At 43.3% G+C, this 19,558-nt stretch overlaps 1 long non-coding RNA gene across 2 annotated transcripts in view; it reads right to left on the bottom strand.

Moving 5' to 3' along the window:
• Positions 1 to 260: 260 nt before the first annotated feature.
• The window catches only part of LOC149863501 (uncharacterized), a 40,673-nt gene continuing 21,375 nt past the window's right edge, over positions 261 to 19,558 (bottom strand). For both annotated transcript variants that reach the window (XR_016442539.1, XR_016442538.1), the window contains exons 2-3: positions 10,582 to 10,784; positions 261 to 1,691 (exon numbers count right to left, since the gene is read on the bottom strand). This is a non-coding gene — a long non-coding RNA (uncharacterized LOC149863501). The remainder of the gene's footprint in view (positions 1,692 to 10,581; positions 10,785 to 19,558) is intronic.

The raw sequence follows: 19,558 nt of genomic DNA, 5'->3' as shown, positions 1-19,558 counted from the left end.
CACACAGGGAAGGAAGAGTTCCAGTAATAAACCAGTTAATTTCTGAAAGATTGAGGGTATTATGATAGCAAGAGCCTTTGAACCGCAGCTACCTATTAAGCAAAGTCTTTATAAAAACAGATGCTGCCTCTCCGGCGGCAAAGAACATTTTGGGGACTAAACAATACTAATTTGAATAGAAAAGAAAGGCGTGACTGAATTCTTTTTCCTGGAGTTCCTCCTGAATGTATTTTAAGAAGGAAGCAAGACAAAGTGCAGTCAAAGGTTCAGCCTTTAATTATAAGTCAATAATAACATCAGGGGGTTACACTGTTTCTCTGAATAAAGCAACCCTAATTCTGAAATCTATTCATGCAACTTCTAGTATAGTCAATGGGAATTAATTCTATTTCACCTGCTGTAATGAAGACTGTAATAGTACAGACTGGGCATCTGTTCTGGCCGCACTGGACACATGCTCAACCCCTACGCTACTGAGCAAAGCGTGGGCCCTACTCTCATGATGTGTGGCTCTTCATCACGGTTGTTCGTTACAGCTGTTGGTCATCTACAGTTTCACCGGTTTGTGCAGCTCTTCTGTACATCTGTGGCAAAGGCAAATCACCATGGAGTGTAAATGGAGTTAAAACGTTCTAGGCCCATAGCATATCACTTCTGAGCACATACAGCATTCATATACGATGAAAACGTAGCCATCTTAGCATAATTCAGGCGATTATGCAAGGCAAAGCAGGACTCTTGTTTGATGATTTAGGGCGCATCTACATGTCATCCTATGGCGATGTTGTTACTGCGCCATTCTTTAGTACATCCAAAAGGATTTGAATATAAATCCTTTTGGATGTACTAAAGCACAGCGCAGTAACTGCCCATACTGCACCATGAGCACGATGCAGAGTTAATTTTAGCCACTACTTTGCCATAGCAGCACACAAAAATGGAGGGAGTGTGCCACTACGGTGAAGTAGCTGCTGGTCACGTATAGAGTCACGTGATCACTACATCGCCATAGCGTGTCATACGGCAGCATAGCGCATCACTATGGTGACATAGGGTGACATGTAGATGCATCCTTAGAGGCCTAAAAACTATGACCCTTATTCATCTTAGCAGCGACATAAAATTTTGCCCCAAGCATGCATCCTTTGAAGAAACAGTGGTCACAGGGGATTGTAGGCATCCCTATTACAGACACCTATGCAGGACCTATGAAAATGGCAGCTAGAAGCTGTTCTGTTCTCCCTTGGATTCATCATATCATGGGATTCACTGGACGTAGCAAGCTCTGTGGAACTCATGGGTGATTCAAAGTATAGAGGAGTTTGTATGGAAGTCCCTGTTACTACACAGCAGTCCTGAGTCAGCCACTTTCCCATGGTTGAGGGTCCTTCTCTCAGTAATCATGAAAGTTGACAGCTCAAAAAAGAGGTTCCTTGAAAATCCATCCAACCGCTCCTCAAAACCAGCTCAACCTCCTCGGTGCTGCATGGCTCAGCTGCACAGATGCTTCCTCCATGGAGGGCCATGAAGAGAACGATGTGCAGTGGAGCCATGGTTCTTCCAATCTCTGGTGGCTAGCAGCTATTTTGGCACATGGTCTACCTTCCACGTCATTCAGCATGGGCCAATGATGGGCAGTGCTAATTGTTAACGTTGCTTTGTTTTGCTCTTCTCTGAGCATTCAGAGTGATCTGTGGACAAAAAAAAAGAAAGAAAAGAAAATACCCACAAGATGGAAAACTAAAGGTGGGCAGGACTTAGCACTCAGTGATGTGTTCAGCTGTCAAAGCACCGTATAAGTAAAAATTGTGGCGAAGGCCAATGGTGAAATCAAACATAGGCAGAAAAAACTGGATAAGCATTCTAGTCTCTGGGCTATTTTCCACTGAAAGAAAGCAACTTTTATATAGAAGTAGCCCAAATAACATTTAATGAATAGAGACCTTCATTTTTGATGCAGTGTTAAGCCACGGTTAACTACCTATGAGACATTTAAAAAAAAACCAAGCAAAATATTTAAAAAATTTAAAAAGCATTAAAGTGAAAAGAAAAATGCTTAAAAAAATATTGTGCACTAATCATGCAGTAGATTTTGTTTAGTATGGGCAACATAACAGCTTCACTGTATGTGACAGTCATGATATATTTTAATGTAACGTACAGTGGAAGAGACTCCAAGCTATGAATCTTAAAATGGTTCATATTGACTTACTAAAGTAAAGTTAAACTCTGGACAATAAGTATTGCTGATCTTAAGATATTTTCTAAATATTAAAATTAATAAATGTACACAGCAAAATTCAAATCCCCACTCTGAGATACTGTCTAAGAGAGCATTATAAAGATCCATTCAGTGAAAGATTGTACTTACTTTGCAGGAAGTCCTCTTTATGCACTGTTAATTACTTTAACAATCTATAAAATTAATGGCTGAAACAACATTTATGGAGATTATATTTCAAATATTATTTACCTGTAACAGAATATGCTTTGTTAGTAATTACTAGATTTATGAACTGCTTGGAACAAAATAGACACACCCCAGGGAACTTACTTCAGTACCACAAATATACCACAGATGCATATACACATTATTCATTCAATTCTGTACAGAAGAACTGTACATCCGGGGAATTTTATGCTACCCTTTCAGCTCTCTTAAATCATGAATTTAGTGTTCCTGAAGGGTTGGAGAACTGAAACGGTGGCAGTTGGGTTGTTCTGCTGACGGACTCAGAATGGGTGAATTCCCTCAAAAAAAATAAATTCTTTACATCACAGCTATGCAGTTTGCCCGAACAAGGTTGAGTATTAAAACCTTGTAGTAAAGATAGTGAATAGACAACACAAAGGTAGCGGTGCCTTGGTACTGTCAGTGGAGGTACATGCTAAAAGCCACCGATTAAGGCAGGCAATGTCTTCCTTTGAGCTCTATATTACCCCACCTTTGAAATCCATGCCAAGTCTGGTCCACATTTTTTGGTTCAAAATGTGTTTTCAGCACAATGTCTGTCTTCTTCCAAAGTAGACTATCTGCAGAAAATGTCCATTCTCAATTACGTGTGGGGAGTGGGCCCATTACTTATACATTTATAAAATGTCTAACTTATATAAATTTATACCGTCTAAAAGATGGATGCAAAGTTTTACTAAATGAAAGAGTTCTGCCCAGGCAATTAAAGTATTACAAGGGGAGCATTTTTTTTAATATTCAAATCCCCCCAAAAAGTAGAACAATTCTGATGATTTCTTCTTTTTACATTGAATTGTTTCAAAGGAAAAATAAATTTATCTGGACTAGTTCCATTCCAGATCATGTCTGAGAATCACAACTCTTGTTGCTATTGTTTGCCCTACTTGTGTGTGTATGCAACAAGAGACTTCCCTGGGAACATGTGTGGCAGCAGAGAGATTCCCTCCATCATTGCTGGGTGCTCCAGTTCTCTTTCCACAGGACACAAGTAATTATTATTTTATTCCCTGGAAACTACCAGCCTAGTCAAGAAACCCAACTCCTTGCTCCCGTAAATGCTAAACGCTTTACAAGACCAGGTTGCCTCTTTGATCTATAACTTCTACTTGCCAAGAAGAAAGGCTTCAAAGAAAGGGAGGGTCTTGTAAAATTGCAGGGTTTTTAATGCTACACTGATTCAGCAGACATATAAAGACGTTGATAGTGTCTTTTAACTATCAAATCTATGACAGTACCACAAGCTATTTGCTCGTAAAACTAGTTTCTCTCAAACTATATGGGCTCGCCTGACCTGAAGTCAGTCTGTGTAACTACAAATCCAAGCAATATTTGGATCACAAAAGGTGTGGTATATTTGAGCACTACCATATTTGTCTGTGCAACAGCAACCAAGATCTGTTTCCTATGGCAGAAAACAACGTTGCATCTGTCCTTTGAACCAGTCACTCTTTTTTATTCAAATGTTCCTGTCTCTGGAGATTTGCAAGCCAGTTGGTTTATGGGACTTATAAATATGACCATTATTTGTCCTACTTGAAAGTGCCCCAAGAGATCTTAGTATCTGATGGTCTGAGACCCAGGTATAATTGGGTCCATTATCAGAAGTCCTATCAGACTCTTACAGATAATTATGGCAGATGCTTCAGCAGAGAAGATAATACATCTAAGTGTATAACGCTGGGAGAGGAATATCTTCCCCATCACAGGTGGTGATCTCTTTACGCCCCAAAGCACAGGGGCCCTAGTAATTTTACCTTACTTAGGAATAGCAGCTGCAGCTACCTTAAGATCTCTCTCGGGTACTTATCTATGTATGCCCAGGTGACTTTTCTGGCCAACATTTTTCTTTTACCCCAAAAGTGTAGATTTTAGTGCCGCCCCAAAGCTTGGCAAAGGCACATAAATTTTACTGAAGGGTTCTTCTTGGAAGAGAAAAAAACCTCAAAAAGTCCAAATTAGTCACAATTTTAACATTTTGTAAACAAACCAGGCAGCTTTTCATTTTGAAATCTCTCTCTGCTGCGTGGGAGGAAAAAAGAAGTTTCAAAATGCTTTAAATCTAAATGAAGTTATTTTTCCGAGCAGCCAGCAAACCGAAAATAAATAAATAAATAGAGTCAGAAAAAAAATTAACCCAGCAAGTCAGTTAGTCGCACAGCTGTTTGTAACGTCACATCCTATATGGTGCAGTCTTAGTAGTAGCCTAACATCTCCCAGGCATTGAATCCATCAGCAAGTACGCCCCAGACTGGCCCAAAATCATTAGTAGAAAATACAGTTATCTAATTGTATACGTGGGAAGTGAAGGTATAGAGAGACTATAAGACTTGCCTAAGGTTATGCAGGAAGTCTTTGGTAGGACAGTGTTTCCTGTTTCCCAGGCAAGTACCTTAACAGCTGGCTCACCCATTATCTGTACATTTATAATGTACTTCCAAAGTCTTATCAGGCAGAAAAGATTTTGTTCATTATGAAATACCTGACCGAATACTGCAGCTTTCCCTTTTGAGTCAAGACACGGTCCATGCCATTAGGTTTTCATTAGGTTTTCCGGGGCAGTGCCATGCTGGCTGAGTGTGAGAGGCAGAGCACAGCTCAGGCTGAACGCTTCCTTGCACTTAATGCTGGCAAATCTGGCCGATATTCAGCCAGCGCAGAGAAGGCACTTGGGGCTCAGCTCCTCCGGTTGTGTTGGCCCTCTCTCATACCAAGTCACCAGAGAGATGATAGACAGATTCATGTAGAATCAAAGCAATCAGGTGGGGGAGAATGGGTGTCCGTTCAACTAATCCATTTATCACTCTTCAGAGGAAGCCTATCAACTCAGGCCCAACCACTTGTCATTAAAGGTTCCTCACTTTTACTGAGGATTTACTCAACAAATCCTTTTTCATGTGATCAGCCTCGTTGAAGGGCTAGGAGTTCAGAGGTCAACGATAATGACACAGCTGCTTCATTTTGAGCCATATCCTGACTCAGTTTTTACCTTCATCTTGACTAGCACTGAGCAGAGAGGTCATAACAACTAATATTTTTGTTCCCTTCTACCCCTTTTTTTCTGCCCTCCATGTATTTACTGAAGGAATTTCACACAGCAGTGGATGGCATGCATTCAAGATTAGCTGTGCTAGCTAGCTAATATTGATTACAGAAGTCGCATGGCTTTTTTTCTCTTCCCGGATTGGGTGAGTGGGCAGATACTTCCCAGTATATTTGTATACTTGAATTCAGAATGCAATTTCCGAATATACAGATGTGACATTAAACTTTCTGAAAAGCCTCAGCCAGTAAAATTCATGGCTTAAATATTAGTGTAAAAGTAATAGAGAGGGGAGCATGACCAAAGTGAATTCGTATAAACATAGAAAGAAATATGACATTATTTATTCAGTAATGGTCTTTGTTCCAGCCTGACTCAATCAAAACCTTTATTGACCCTAGCAGGCACTTGCTAGAGGAAGAACGGAGTAAAAAGTAAGTAATGCTTTTAAGGTTTGGCCCCACAGATTGAGTCTGGGTTTTTCACAGACAGCCTTGCACAGAGGTTATATTGTAAGTAGTGTGGGGTATCTTATTCATGATACAAACTCTACTATGCTATGTGGATCTGGGTGCAATTTAGCTACACACCGTATGTGGTAGAAATTCAGGGCAATCTTTAGCTTGACACCATGTTATGAAGGAAGACTGATTACAGTTAATACCTGTAATTTAAGGTAAAGTTGCCAAGTGATGTGGAGGAGGGGGGTGAACAGCTGCTCTCCAGCTGTTAAATCTGATCCTCATTCTCCCAACACAACATGGAAGGGATTTTTTTTTTTTTTTTGGAAAGACAAAGACCGGAATCAGGATTTTCTGGATACTGCTTTAGCCTTTCTAATCAGCAGTTCCTAATATCCTTTACAAATTCCATCTATCCATTTGACTTAAGTATTTATAGAGAACCCACGCACGCGTAAACATGTGCATCGGTTAAGCTACTGATTACATTAATGGGAAAGTTACCTAAGATCATTTGGGGAACCGAGTGTGAAATAAAAGTTGAGTCACTTGTTAATGTTTAAACTGGCCCTAGTACAGAAGGCTCAGACAAAGGCCCTAAAAGAAAAGAGATCACTGCAGCATCAGAAGCTGCAATGATCTTGCTTTGAGACTCCAGTCCTACTTCAGAAGCAGTTTCTGTCATGGATTTGATTGGGGCTGGGATTGTGCATGAAGGCCTTATTTAAGGCCAACTGGGTGGACATAGATTCATAGATGGTAGGGTAGGAAGGGATCATCGAGTCTGACCCCCTGCCTAGGCAGGAAAGAGTGCTGGGGTCCAGTGACCCCAGCCAGATGCCTCTCCAGCCTTCTTGTGAAGACCCCCAAGGTAGGGGAGAGTACCACCTCCCTTGGAAGCCTGTTCCAAATTTTGGCCACCTGTACCGTGAAGAAGTTTTTCCTGATATCTAACCTAAATCTGCTCTCTGTCAGCTTGTGACCATTGTTCCTTGCCATTGACATGGGAGAATTTCACCCAGCACATCAAGGAGATGGTATGTGAGTGATCGGAGTCTACACACATTAATGTGATATGAACCCTACTCATGGAAAGATATCACCAAAAGAAAACATCGTTGGTTTCTAAGAAGAAAACGGAAAAAAACATTTTGCCAACTTCCTTATTTTTAACTCAAACACAGTTTCTTCCTGTGAACTTTGAACCTGTTTGAGCCTGTTGTTTTCCTTTATAGTTTCTTCTTCCTACACTTAAGTCTTTATCTCCCTTTCCATTCTTTGACATTTGCTGTTGCTTCTAGTTGCAAACTCTCATCCATTCAGGCTCTGTCTCTGTGCCAAACTCCTTGGAAAGACTTTTCTCCACACAGCTCTCAAAGACCTGAACTTGCCTTCCTTTCTCTCCAGTCTCTTTTCCAGATCAAACCCACACCTTCCTGTTCTGAGCTATTCATTATTCTCCTGTTGCTACACTCCTTGTAAGCTCCCAATTTCCCTTTTGTTGTATTTGGGTTGCCACCTGCCAAATTCAATCTTTTCATTTCTGACAATTTTATTTAGACTCTTTATTTTACCCAGACTTATTCCCCTCTCTCTTTCTGCTGGTATTTTCAAGCTGGGCAAACCACCTCTCATTTCTTCCAGTTGAAACAGAGGGGTGTTTCACATTCAAAATGGTGTTTCTCAATTTGATGGGAAAATGGCAATAAACTTCCCCTGTCTACATTCACCTGAGAGTGACTCCATTAAAAGAGTACTCATTTGGGAAACAAACCTACAAAACCAAATTGAACTCAAAAAGAAGTTGGCTGGGCATAAGGAAAGGAGGAAAGTGAACCTCTTTTCCTCCCAAGTAACTATGCAACAACATGACTGTAGTGACGTTGTGAAGAACTGGTCTTTCAGGGGACCAAAGAAGTCTTTGTTATTAAGCACTGAAGTCAAAGGGACGCACCAATCCACCAAGGGATGCACCAATGCACCAAGATTAAAGTCATAACCTTCAAATTATGACAGCAATGAGATCCAAATTCTAGCCTTTGATTTGCATGTGTAAACCAGTATGGAGCACCCCCACTTCCAAAGGTACACATTGCAGTATAGATAGCCTGAGACTCAGTTCACACAGAACCCTACCCATAATTTGCAGGATTGGGTCCATAATTCAATCTCTGTTTTGGTTTGTGAAGTCAGTGCTGAGGCTTCCAAAAGATGGATATTTGTTCGTGGTCCAGGGAAGAAAGGGGGAAATTAACCTGTTTTTAAACAGCTGGTAAATCAGACTTTGAGCCGTGTTAACCGCTAGTAATAATTTGCAGGGTCTTAAATACACATTTTCAAAAAAAGGGACAACGAACAGCAGAGAGGTAAATGGAAAATAGGAAAAAGTGCAACATGCATTAATAAGATTTGATAATAAAACAGGAGGCATTGTCCATATATGGGAGAACTGGGATGTCAGAACACGTTGCATGATCCATTAGACTGAAGTAATTGCACTAATTGCATTTCACCTAATTTCTAAGTCCAAGGTCATGTGCTAAGGAGCTGATAAGAACTTTTGCTGTATCCTGAGAGTGAATCTTTTGGAAATAAAAAATGGGAAAAGACCTTAGATGTACTAATTGACTATAAAGATAACAGTGCAATGCAACTATAAAGCAAGCGATTTTCAGCAGATGGGGAAATATTACTTCTACTGTATAAAATACTTTTCCTGTATTATAGTGCTCAATTCTGGTCACCTGTATTCAAGAACAATCAATTTCCACTGGACCAGCTTCGGAGAAGGGCTGGTAGGGTGATCAAGGGAAAGGTCAGTCTATCCTAGGAGAGGGTACTACAGAGGTTAATTTATTTAGCTCTGTAAAATGAAAGCTGAGAAAGGGCAGGTTTGCCTTCTATAAATGCAGCTGGGAGGTGAATACCAGGGCAAGAAAAAAACTACTTAAGGGACAGTGCTTGGTATTCACCAAGCCCAATGAAATTCAACCTGAAAATTGAAGGAAGGTTTCTAACTATCAATGGAGTGAGATTCTGCAACTGTCTTTGAATATGAAAGTTGGAGCAAATGCAGGAATTGGCTGAGAGATGAAGTGAAAGGATTTTGTGAAAGGGATTATAGGACATGGTCACCTCCTCTAGCAGAGGAGTGGAATCGCTGCCCCAGGAGGTTCAGCTGAAGCCTACATTTCCTGTGTCGTAGTTTCAGATGAGCTCTGTTTGAACTACTAACCATTCCAAAGGACACCTGAAGACTGTGACCTTCCTTTCTTGATGGCACTTAGAGCACAAACTTCCAAACAGAGGCGCGAGGAGACTCTCTCTCAAGGCAAAACCAATTGAATTTTATGCTTCTCAAGTGCAGTGCCTGGAATTACAACTATGTGAATAAGCCCGGCATGGCTGTTCCTGCTAAAGAAAAGGAAGTCATCCTTACTGCTAGGATTAGAGGAAAATGCTGAAGGATTTTTAACTAAGTTCCAATCCAAAGTGAGGATGACAACCAGCCAGGACATTTTGTCAGGACAGGTTTCAAGACCCTGCCTCATGGCCTGTGAATAATCAAGGAAGGTGCCTGATGTGACTTTCGGAACTATTCTCTGTGCCAAGATTTATTTTTGTAAAGGTCCCAATGACAATTCATAGGAACAACTGGGGGCTATTACAATCTGCCCTTTTTCTCAATATTGTCACCTATAAATCATATCCCATCTGATAACCTATTGATAAAACATCTCACATACATGCTATCGCAGGGGTGGGCAATTATTTTGGGCAGAGGGCTGCTTACTGAGTTTTGGCAAGCCATTGAGGGCAACATGACAGGTAGCCCAGGGCAGATAAATATTAATTTTCTAAATTTTTTAGGGGCCCCATGGGCTGGATAGAATGGCCTGGTGGGCCGCATCCAGCCCCCAGGCCGCATTTTGCCCACCCCCATGCTATCCTATACAACTGAAACTTAACATTGACTAAACAGTTCCTATCTAGTGCTGAGGTATCATTCACCTGAAGTCTGGATGTAGCTTTGGTGCAGCTCAGCTCAGCATGTTAGACATGACAGATGAAGAGGGAATGAATACACAGGGAGTATGCACTATTATAGGTGCAGCAACTTGTTCCTGAACTCTTTGAATAATGGGAAATAATAAACCTTGTATGTCTGCAAGCTCTGTAGATTAGCAGACATATAGGACGGCTGGAACTTCAAGGTGACAATTGCCAGTAGAAGTGGGGTAGGAAACAATGAATTGCCCCAAACTGCTCTTTAAGGTAGGTTTATATCAGCAAGCAGGAACAATGGGAAAGGAAGTGAAGGAGAAGGGGTCTAGATCTATAACCCTTTACAGTCGGTAAAATTTAGGTCCCAGAGGTAAGTTTGGCTAACCTAACCAAATACCCAAATAAATACTTCGTTGACACTAGGTTTCTAGTTGACACTGTCAGTCTTTTGTGTTTTTAAAGGAAGAAATAACAGACCCTGCATCGAATGCAACCCAGTGACCCATGACTGTCTCCGAGTCAGGGAGTGAACCTAACAAAGGGCCCCATGGCTGTAACTGGATCCACATTGACAAGACCTTTGCACTCAGGTAGATACTTACTAGGTTCACCAGGCCAGCCATGGAGATCCTTTGGGCATTCTGCAGCCAGTCACTTCTTCACTCTGCATCCCGGTTTCCCAGCTGTAATAATGATGTTCTAATTCCTTTCTTCTGAACGTGGTTTATGTACAGCGTACGCTCCACGGGACTTGGATTCTGTCTGCGATATCGGTGCGCCGTGATTAGACCAATCGGGCTCTAACCTTGGTGTGGGCAAGGAGATACTTCAGTTCTTAATAATTATAAACAGAATTATAATTTTGGGAACTGAGCCTAACAGCTCCAGCGTGTGGCAGTTTCTTGCTTTTACTTTTACAGGCAACTAATCACAATCACATCATAAACAAATAATAGTTTTAATAGACTCCATATTTATGGAACTTTTACAACTGAGCTGTAGAAAAATTCTTGTCCTTCACAGTTTCCATTTTTTTAACGGAAAAAGCAAAACACATTCTGTAGCAAATTAAGTGCAATTCATGTGGCGTTTTCGTGAACATACCGTAGATTGTAATACGGGCTATGAAACAAGCTTTGTTTGAATTCTGTAGCCCTTATGTTCAAATGTTAGACATGTCATTCTCCATATGTTTTTGTTGCAATTTCATGTAGCGGACAACAGCCTTTTCTATCTAATGTAACACCTATGAATTCCCATGAGGGCTCACAAAGGATTGGGGGCCAGAGTCTATCCCCATTTCTATCCACACTAAGATTAAAATCCTACCATGTTAAGTTCGGGGGGGTGTTACATTTCATAGGCAAGTTCAAATTCTGATAAAACCTTATTTCAATAAAGTTAACAGTCAACCTTCTCTACCTGCTCCCCTTCCTCTCTTGTTTGTCCTCACACCCATGCTGCTCATTCCACCATATGAATTGCAGAAGAGCCTGGAAGAATAAGCCTTAGCCATAATAGATACAATGCACCAGAACAGAGTTTTCTCCTCCCTTTCCCCTTCAATTTTCATTTTGTGCCCCCTCTACCTGTCTGGCTTCTTCTGAAAATTGAAGTGCCAGCCTACCATAAGGCAGTGTATTGGTAGCTGTGCAAACCAAGTCAAGTCACTGTCACTTAAATAGACTGAAATGCTGCTAGAGATCAGGGTTATCTGCACGTGTGAAAAACAGCAGTGACTGGAGTTGTACACACACTTAATGTAAAACATAAAAGAGCAAGGGGCCCCAGCCCAAGCTGGTGGAGATGCAATTAATGGATTTAACGGGGAGCGAAATTTAGTAATTAAGTAGTGACCCAAGACAATGGAGAAGCAGTAAGAGTTTGTTGACCACAAGAGTGATTGCTCCAAGCGCCGCCTTCATGTTGTAAATGTGAAAATGATTTACTGCATGGCTGATGCCGGGAAAGGAGGAAAGGGGGATCTAGCAAGGATATTTGATTGACATTAGTAATTGTTCCTGAAAACACACACATGCGGAGGTAAATATGCTGCACCCCCCTTGGAGTGTAGCATGGTAGTGACATCAAAATTACTAATAGCAAAGGGATAAGACTCCATGAGCCATGATGATTACAAAGCTTGCAAGCTCCATTAATAACACTGACAAACAAAAGCCTGGAAGGATAAAGATCCTTTTTATTTGGGTAGAAATCATTTTGCCTTGAAATCAGAACATTTGAACACATCACAATATGGTGGTGAGTGCTCTAAACCAGTTATTAACAGCTATGGCATCTCAGGGGTTAAGTACCTTTTTAAAAAGGGATAGAAGTGATTCATAAAAATCAGAGAAAACGAGGGCTGGAAGGGACCTCAGGAGGTCACATCAAGTCCAACCCTCTGCTCAAAGCAGGACCATCCCCAACTAGGTCCTCCCAGCCAAAGCTTTGTCTAGCCGGGTCTTAAAAACCTCCAAGGATGGAGACGCCACCACCTCTCTGAGTAACCTGTTCCAGTGCTTTATTACCCTCCTAGTGAGAAAGTTCTCCCTAATATCTAACCTCAACTTCTCTTGTTGCAACTTGAGTCCATTGCTCCTTGTTCTGCCATCTGTCCCCGCTGAGAACAGGCCAGCTCCATCCTCTTTCGAATCCCCCCTCAGGTAGTCGAAAGTTACTATTAAATCCCCTCAAGGTCTTCTCAATATTCCTTTTGTAGTTCTTGGTATTTGGGTGTTGTGTTATCTGGTGTGGTCCAACACTATCAATAATGATGCCTGGCTGTAAAGTAGGAGACAACTAAGCAAGACCATTCTTTCTTTTAGCCAAATCTTCTACTCCTGGAAGGCAATGAATAGGCAATGGAGAATCAAGCTTTGGGTTGATTTGCTGAGTCTGGTTTCCCTGTGCACATATATCTTTACTACGTGCTTCAGCTGGACTCCTTGAATTGCTATGGCATGTTAAATGGAGATCTTTCCCTTTGCCTTGAGAGTAGTATGACTTTTCTTTGTTCAACCAATCTCCCAGTAATGTTACATAGACATCAAATTTGGATCCAGCAAGGCTCTCTTGCTCCAAGTGAGTATGGGGCATTGTTACAAGTTCTGTCATGTCATCTCTACATGGTTGTATTCCTTTTGCAATTGTCCAACTAAACATATAGAAGTCCCAGGGACTAGAATGCATCTTTTTGGACATGCTCTCAGGTTTATTTGGGTTTTTTCCCCAGAGAACTAGTTCTGTCTCATAGAATCATAGAAAATTAGGGTTAGAAGGGACATCAGGAGGTCATCACATCTAAGCTCCTGGTCAGAACAGGACCATCCCCAACTAGATCATCCCAGCCAAAGCTTTTTCTATCCAGGTCTTGAAAACCTCCAAGGATGGAGATTCCACCACCTCTCTGGGTGACCTGTTCCTGTATTTTACTACCCTCCAGGTGAAATAATTCTTCCTAATATCTAACCTAAACTTCACTTGTGGCAACTTGAGACTATTGCTCCTTGTTCTGTCATCTGCCACTACTGAGAACAGTCTCTCTCTCCATCCTCTGTTGAACCCTCTTCAGGTAGCTGAAGGCTGCTATTAAATCCCCTCTCAATCTTCTCTTCTCTACACTAAAAAAGCCCAGTTCTCTCAGCATCTCCTCAGAAGTTTTAGTTTCATAACTGGTAGGGTCGGAAGGGACCTGAGCATATCATCAAGTCTGACACCCTGCCATGGGCAAGAAAGGATGCTGGGGTCAAACGACCCCAGCTAGGTAATTATCCAGCCTCCTTTTGAAGACCCCCAGGGTAGGAGCCAGCACCACTTCTCTTGGAAGTTGGTTCCAGATCCTAGCCACCCTGACAGTGAAGTAGCGCCTCCTGATGTCTAGCCTGAATCTACTCTCAGTCAACTTATGGCCGTTATTCCTTGTTACTCCCAGTAGTGCTCGGGGGAACAGGGACTCCCCCAGTGCCTGCTGGTCCCCTTGGCCAATTTATAGAAGGCCACCAGATCCCCTCTCAGCCTTCTCTTGCAGAGGCTGAACAGGTTCAGGTCCCATAGCCTCTCCTCGTAGGGCCTGCCCTGCTGCCCCCGATCATGCGGGTGGCCTCCTCTGGACCCTCTCCATGCTGTCCACATCCCTCCTGAAGTGCGGTGCCCAGAACTGGACTCAGTACTGCAGCTGCGGCCTGACCAGTGCCGCATAGAGGGGGAGGATCACCTCCCTGGACCTGCTCGAGATGCATCTCTGGATGCATGATAAGGGACAGTTAGCCTTCCTAACTGTGTCCTTACATTGGCAGCCCATGTTCATCTTGGAGTCATTAATGACTCCAAGATCCTTTTCTGCCTCTGCATGGATGAAAAGTGAGTTCCCCAGACTGTGGGTATGGTGCTGGTTCTTCCTCCACAGGTGCGGCACCTTGCACTTGTCAGTGTTGAATCCCATCCTGTTCTCATCCGCCCACTTCCGTAATCTGTCCAGGTCTAGTTGTAGCCTGTCCTTCTCTTCTAGCATGCCCACTTCTCCCTACAGCTTAGTGTCATCCACAAATTTGAATAAAGTGCTTTTCACCCTCTCATCCAAGTCACTGATGAAGATGTTGAACAGTGCAGGCCCGAGGACCGAGCCCTGGGGGACCTCACTGCCCACATCCCTCCAGGTCGAAAATGACCCGTCCACCACCACCCTCTGGGTGCGGCCCTCCAGCCAATTTGCAACCCATCTGACTGTGTAGGCATTGACACCACAGTCGCCTAATTTTTTAATGAGATTGGTATGAAAGACAGTGTCAAAGGCCTTCCTAAAGTCCAGAAAGACTACATCCACCGCGACACCTGCAACAACGACACCTGCATCCAAGGATTTTGTGACCTGGTCATAGAAGGCAATCAGGTTGGTCTGACAGGACCTGCCTCTAATGAACCCATGTTGATTGCCCCTAAGCATAATCTCCCCTGTTGGTCCCTCACAGATGTGCTCCTGGATAATTTTTATGTCATGTGTTCATGTGTCATAATTTTCAAAAGTCATGTGTCCCTGACCCCAAACCATTTGTGTTGCCTTCCACTGGACTCTCTCCAGTTTACCCACATCCTGTCTGTAGTGGGGGACCCAAAACTAAACACAGTACTCCAGATGTAGCCTCAACAGTGCTGAATAGAGGGGAATAATCACTTCCCTTGACCTGCTGGCAACACACCTACTAGTGCAGCCCAGTATGCCATTAGCCTTCTTTGCAACAAGGGCACACTGCTGGCTCATATTCAGCTTATTGTCTACTTTAACTCCCAGGTCCTTTTCTGCAGAGCTGCTGCTCAGCCCGTCAGCCCCCAGGCTGTACTGGTGCATGGGATTCTTCCATCCTAAGTGCAGGATTTTGCACTTGTCCTTGTTGAACCTTCATGAGATTTTTTTGGCCCAATCCTCCAAGTTGTCTAGGTCTCTCTGAATCCTACTCCTACCCTCCAGCATATCTACTACTCTCCCCCCCCGCTTGGTGTCATCTGCGAACTTGCTGAGGGTGCACTCTATGCCATCTTCCAGGTCATTGATAAAGACATTGAACAAAACTGGCCCCAGGACTGACTCCTGGGGCACTCCACTTGATACTGGCTGCCAGCTAGACATTGAGCCATTGATTACTACCCTCTGAGCCCGATGATCCAGCCAGTATTCTATCCACCTTACAGTCCATTCATCCATCCCGTACTTGCTTAGCTTGCCTGTGAGAATGTTGTGGGAGACTGTATCAAAAGCCTTGCTAAAATCAAGGTAAACCACATCCACTGGTCTATCTGCATCCACAGAGCCAGTCATCTCATCACAGAAGGCAGTCAGGTTGGTATGGCATGACTTTTCCTTAATTATACACAGTAAGTGAATGAACTTTAGCTGCATGGCATTCTGGCATCTTGCTGTACATTGAAAGAGTAGCCAACAAGTCCCTTGTCTCCAAATGGTCTAAATCAGGAGTGCTCAGCCCCCTGTCCATTGGCCAGACCTGGTCCCTGGACCAGTGTCATCCAGCATGTGGGTCTTCCTGCACGGCCAGAAATGTGGTGGTGGGAGGGTGGGGGGTAGTGCTGGCAGTGTTAATTGTTCCTCCCCTGCTGCCAAGTTTCCAGACTTCGGAATTTCAAGTATTAACCCTGTAGTATTTCTAGGTTAATTATCATCCAACAGTACCATTTTGTATTCCCAAGCAATATATTTTTTTATTGTATGTCAACAAGGTGTCTCTCTAATAATCTTATGTGAACTATGTGTAGAGGTGGTTGTTTTCCATTACTACGGCACTCAGAGTTGCTTGCATCCTTGGTAGCCAGGCATGACTTTCCCCTGGTGACTGCATACTGACTGTTTGTAATTACTTTTTCTCCGCCAGGTACTTAGAAATGGATTCCTTGAGGATCTGCTCCATGGTTTTTCCAGGGACTGAGGTGAGCCTGACTGGTCTGTAGTTCCCTGGATCCTCCTTTTTCCCTTTCTTAAATGTGGGCACTATGTTTCCCCTTCTTCAGTCATCTGGGACCTCTCCTGATCGCCCTGAGTATTCAGAGATGATGGCCAAAGGCTCTACAGTCATATTAGCTGCTCCCTCAGCACCCCTGGGTGCATCACATCTGGCCCCATGAACTTGGACACATCCAGCCTTTCTAAGTAGTCCCTAATCTGTTCTTTCACCACTGAGGGCTGCTCACTTCCTCCCCAAACTGTGCTGCCCGGTGCAGTAGTCTGGGAGCTGCCCTTAGCCTGTGAAAGCTAAGGCAAAAAAGGCATTAAGCCTTTCAGCCTTTTCTGCATCCTCTGTCACAAGGTTGCCTCCCCCATTCAGTAAGGGACCCACACTCTCCCTGATTGTCTTCTTGTTACTGACATACTTGCAGAAACCCTTCTTGTTACCCTTCACATTGCTTGCTAGCTGCAACTCCAGTTGTACTGTGGCCTTCCTGACTTCATCCCCGCATGCCCTAGCAATGCTCTTCTATTCTTCCCTAGTTATTTGTCCGAGTTTCCACTTCTTATAAGCTTCCTTTTTGTGATCTAGTTTACTGAAGAGTTTCCTGCTAAGCCAAGCTGGTCTTCTGCCATACTTACTGGTCTTCCTGTGCATCAGGATGGTTTGTTCCTGCACTCTCAGTAAGGCTTCTTTAAAGTACAGCCAGCTCTCCTGGACTCCTCTCTCCCTCAGACTGGCTTCCCACAGGATCCTGCCCATGAGTTCCCTGAGTGAGTCAAAATCTGCTTTTCTGAAGTTCTGGGTCCTTACTCTGCTGCTCTTCATCCTTCCTTTCCTCAGTATCCTAAACTCAATCATCTCATGGTCACTGCTGCCTAAGTTGCCACCTGCTACAACATTCTCCACCAATTCTGCCCTGTTTGTGAGCACCGGGTCGAGAAGAGCATGGCTTCTAGTTGGCTGCTGTAGCACCTGCACCAGGAAATTGTCCCCAACACTTTCCAAAAAATTCCTGGATTGCCTGCACACTGCTCAGTTCTTCCAACAGATGTCAGGGTGATTGAAGTCCCCCATGAGAACCAGGGCCTGTGATCAGGAAATTCCCTCTAGCTGTTTGAAGAAAGCCTCATCCACCACTTCCTCCCAGTCTGGTGGTCTATAGCAGACCCCTACCATGACATTAACTTTGGTGATTTCCCCTCTAACCTTAACCCAGAGACTTTCAACAGACCTATCTCCAGCTTTATACTGAGGAATCATATGGCTCTTTTACATAAAGTGCAACTCCTCCTCCTCTTGTCCCCTGCCTCTCCTTCCTGAACAGTTTGTACGCATCCATGACCATGCTCCAGTCATGCAAGCTCCACCAGGTCTCTGGTATTCCCATTCTGTCATACCTCCGTGACTGTGCGAGGACGACCGACTCTTCCTGCTTCTTTTCCAGGCTCCGTCATTTGTCTACAGGCAGCTGAGTTAACTAGGTGATTGCCCTGATTTCTCAGGAGGTACGAGAGCACCTCCTCTGTGCTCCCTCCTGGTCTTCCGCTTCCCCACTTACCTCAGGGCTTTGGTCTCCATCCCCTGGCAAACCTAGTTGAAAGGCTTCCTTGCTAAGTTAGTGAGCCTGTCTGCAAAGATGCTCTTCCCTCTCTTTGTCAGGTGGATCCCATCTCTTCCCAACAATATCACTCATGGTATTTTCCCCACGTTACCATCCAGAGCCTCAGATAATTTACAGTGCCTTTTCCGGACACATTTCTGCTCTGCGAGTTCTAGTTTTGTTGCCAATTGATGAACACCATTCACTGGTTAGGGGCAAAAAAACCTCTCAGCAGCAATTTTCAGAGAGTAATGATGTGCCTGATCCTGCAGTACTGAACTCAGTGGGAGTTTGCATTGCTTACAGTGCGAACAACTGCCCCTTTGGCTTGTGCATTACATGTATACACATGACTGTGAACAACAGTAGACAAAGCAAGCTTCACTATTGCCTAGGGTGGAACTAAAGGTACAATGAGCACAATGCAGCAAGCTATGGTTTCGAACCGGCATCCAAAGGAATAGCTGGTGGGATCTATGTAGTATAGGGCATTATGTCCTACCCTGCCCTAAAGTAACAGGCCTTATTTCTCGACACCCTTTTTTTGAACCAAGCAGTAATAACACCATAATTACAATGTAATTATTAGAATGCAATATACTTGTTGCATTCACTCTGATCCCATAGAAAGACCCTGAAAAGCTTGCACCCAAATCCAGCTTCAAACTCCCCCAAAGTCTGGGAATCAAGGTTTTGTATTGAGTCTAAGGTAGATGTCATCAGTTTAAAGGGCATCGCTCACTCTCTGTTGTCTCCCTGTTCCAAAACTGAGTGACAAATAACAGCAAATGAAAAAGTGAAACCTAAGTGGGGACTTTTCTAACGTTTGATTATTTTCATGCTCTTCTCTTTCAGTAATATTTAAGCTCCAAATTCCACCATGTACTTTTAAAGTTGGGTTTTTTAATATGGTCATAACCCTGTTTTATATATACGGGGAAATGCTGGCTCCCTGTGGCTTTCGTGTATTTTCATATTGCTATAATTCAAACAATATGACGGCTCAACTTGAGTTTCCTGGCTTCAGCAGGGCTTGTGGTATTCAAGTGTTTAAACTTTATTGAGACTCCTGATGGAGCAGCACCACAGGCCTACGGAGAAAACCCTAATCAAGGCTGACGGTGCTGCGAAATGATCAGACTGGCAGACTCAGCAACAGCCAGGTCTAATATTTTCCATGCCCACATGTGGGTGGCAAGAGTTGCCCACCAGGCGTGAGCATGCCACTGAATAAGAAGCAGTCCAAATAGGCTACCCATATGTCCTTATAGTTGCTTGGATGCCACAATGAGAGTTGTATCATCCTTACATAGATACCATGGAAACATCAATCTGACCCTGGTAGGAGGGCACAAATTCACAAGCCTGACAGTGTGGTGTTTTATCACTGCAAAGCAGTTACTGGTTATTAATCCAAATTCTGTACAACTCCCAGAAGGGCACTGGGCACTGTATTACAATACGGAGGGAAAGGCGGGTCCTCACTCCAAAGAGCTCGCAGCTGAATACTATCCATGGCAT

Source organism: Crocodylus siamensis, chromosome 5, assembly GCF_052110815.1.
Source record: "Crocodylus siamensis isolate JL-2025a chromosome 5, ASM5211081v1, whole genome shotgun sequence".
Lineage (NCBI taxonomy): Eukaryota > Metazoa > Chordata > Crocodylia > Crocodylidae > Crocodylus > Crocodylus siamensis.
This window is presented reverse-complemented; position numbering and strand designations above follow the sequence as displayed.